Here is a 3,009-nt window from a genome sequence, read left to right as displayed (position 1 = left end):
ATACACACACTCTCACCCATACACACACATAAATATGCACACATACATTTGCACGCAGACACACACACACTTACATACCCACACTCTCACCCATACACACACATAAATGTGCACACATACACTCACACACACGCTGTCACACATACACTTGCACACAAACACACACACACTCTCACATAAATACACACACAAGCACATACTCACACACATACACACTCATTCTCACACACACGCACATACACATATACATACACACGCAGGCACAAACACACGCAGTCAGCCAAGGAACAAAACGTTTCTCTGAACATTTGATTTACAAATATCAGCACTGCATGGTTTGCCAGGACCCAAGGCTGAATGTTTCTTTCCACACACACACTGACTCTTTGTTTAATTTAAGTAGCGTAGAGCATTGGGCAGCATCCACCTCCTTTCCCTTATACTCCCCATTTCAGCAGCGTTCGGGGAACCAGGCACCTCTCCATACTTAAAGAATTGTACATTTAAAAAATAAAGCACATCTGAGTGTTTGAGCCTAGAAGAAATACGCATTGGGGAACTATTAATGACTAAGGAAAGAAGTAAAATACTGTATGTCTCCCTGCTGCAACATTACCAGACAGACACTTTCCATTTGCTCTCCTGATTAATTTGATGACAAGACTCAATGAAAAGTCCAGAGAATTGGAAATGAGCTGAGGAATTCTAAACTATTCAGTACGAGGTTTCACAAAGTACTTGCTTCAGAGTTTTAATAAAGTGCAGAGAGTTCTAGTAAATTACTGTTTTATGGCTTGGATGCACTGCTAACTTTTTAGTCCATCTCACCATGAAATTGGTTTAATGAACCAGAAAGCTATATGAAGTATGAAGATCGGCGATTCATATTGTGTCAAAACGTCCGTGGCTCACAGTTCCATACACACTGTCAACGTGGCACATGAAAGATTTTTTAACCTCTATAGTATAATTAATATTATTTACTTACTTCCCATTACACGCCAAATCATCAACCCCTGCGATTAAACTCGTCACAGAAGTTCGAAACAAAAGCGTTGAAATAAAAGAGAAATCAAATCCTTAAATATAATTTGAATTTAATGAGAGAGCTGCAAATGTTTGCAATCTGCTATTGAAGATCTAATAATAATGATCGATGTAGCTGAAACTTTCTCAACCACGAACAAAATTCACTGAGAACTATCAGTCTGCTAGTAAAACTCATTAAACATATTAGCAGGTAGTTTGCAGGATCTAATGCCACTGTCAGTGTTTATTATAGAACTGTTCTTAATGTTTTAAGGATGTTATGGAGACTAGCTTCAAGTCCTAAATTGTGTTTGTAAGACATATTCCTCTTTCTCCCTCTCCCTCTCCCTCTCCCTCTCCCTCTCCCTCTCCCTCTCCCTCTCCCTCTCCCTCTCCCTCTCCCTCTCCCTCTCCCTCTCCCTCTCCCTCTCCCTCTCCCTCTCCCTCTCCCTCTCCCTCTCCCCCTCCCCCTCCCTCTCCCTCTCTCTCCCTCCTTGAGATCACGGATGCCTTGGCTCTGCCCCAGTTCAGTGGGTGCCGAGGTGATTAACGAGGCCAGTGTGGGAACTGCAGACTTGTGGACAGGTGAAAGGGAAAGGTTTTGATGGGATGAGTGGGGTGGGCTGTCCCAGCTGTTTTCATACGGTGTCAGTAGGTCTTGATGGCTGAAAATAATCAGCGCTGCCTCATCACCTCCCCCTCATGTGGTTCTCCTCCACGCTCTGTCCCTGCAGAATTCCCAGAACCTATGCACGCTCTCCCCGTGACAGCGTGGGTTTCCTCCGGCTGCTCCGCTTTCCTCCCACACGCCAAAGACGTGCGGTTTGTAGGTTGATCGGCACTGTAAATTGTCCCTAGTGTGTGGGGAGTGGATGAGAAAGTGGAAAAAATTGAACTATGAGGAAACATTGGAAAGAGTGTGTTTGTATTCACTGGAATTTAGAAGGATGAGAGGGAATCCTATAATCCTAAACGTATCCAATTATAAAAGGACTGGAGAAGCTTGATGCAGGAAAAATGTTCCCAATGATGGGGGAGTCCAGAACCAGGAGCCACAGTTGAAGAATAAAGGGGAGGTCATTTAAAACTGAGATGAGAAAAAACGTTTTCACCCAGAGAGTTGTGAATTTGTGGAATTCTCTGCCACAGAGGGCAGTGGAGGCCAATTCACTGGATGAATATAAAAGAGAGTTAGATAGAGCTCGAGGGGCTAGTGGAATCAAGAGGTACGGGGAGAAGGCAGGCACGGTTTACTGAGTGTGGATGATCAGCCATGTTCACAATTAATGGCGGTGTTGGGTCGAAGGGCCAAATGGCCTCCTCCTGCACCTATTTTCTATGTTTCTATGTAACTCGTGTGAACGAGTGGTCACTGGTCGGCATGGACTTGGTGGGCCGAAGGGCCTGTGTCCATGCTGTATCTCTAAACTAAAGCAAGCTAAACTAAACAAAATTGAGAAGCTGTGATTTCAGTCATCAGTCCAGAGCTTAAAGCTTTCCCTTTGATGGGCTTCAATGCCGGAACATTATGTTGCAAGTGGGTTTATAAACAGACAATGTCCTGATTCCTCACCTCCTCCATTTACTTAAGGAAAGTATTCTGTCCTAGTATTCTCGCCACCATCATTCCATTAATAGATTACTCCCAAGTTAAATAACTGGTGGTACATCATTAATATAATACACAATGCTGGAGTAACTCAGTGGGTCAGGCAACTTCTCTGGAGAAAATTGATATTGGGATGTTTTAGGTAATAAATGGACACAGGCGAGGGTTTTATTTGCCAGGCAGATGGTTTAGATTTTAGATTTTAGAATTTAGCAATACATCACAGTATCAGGCCTTTTGACCACCGAGTCTGCACCAGCAACTCCCTCATACTAACACTATCCTACACACTAGGGACAATTTACAATTTTTTTTTTACCAAAGCAATTTAACCTACAAACCTGTACATCTTTGGAGTGTGGGAGGAAACC

Source organism: Amblyraja radiata, chromosome 12, assembly GCF_010909765.2.
Source record: "Amblyraja radiata isolate CabotCenter1 chromosome 12, sAmbRad1.1.pri, whole genome shotgun sequence".
Lineage (NCBI taxonomy): Eukaryota > Metazoa > Chordata > Chondrichthyes > Rajiformes > Rajidae > Amblyraja > Amblyraja radiata.
Note: the sequence above shows the minus strand (reverse complement) of the source record.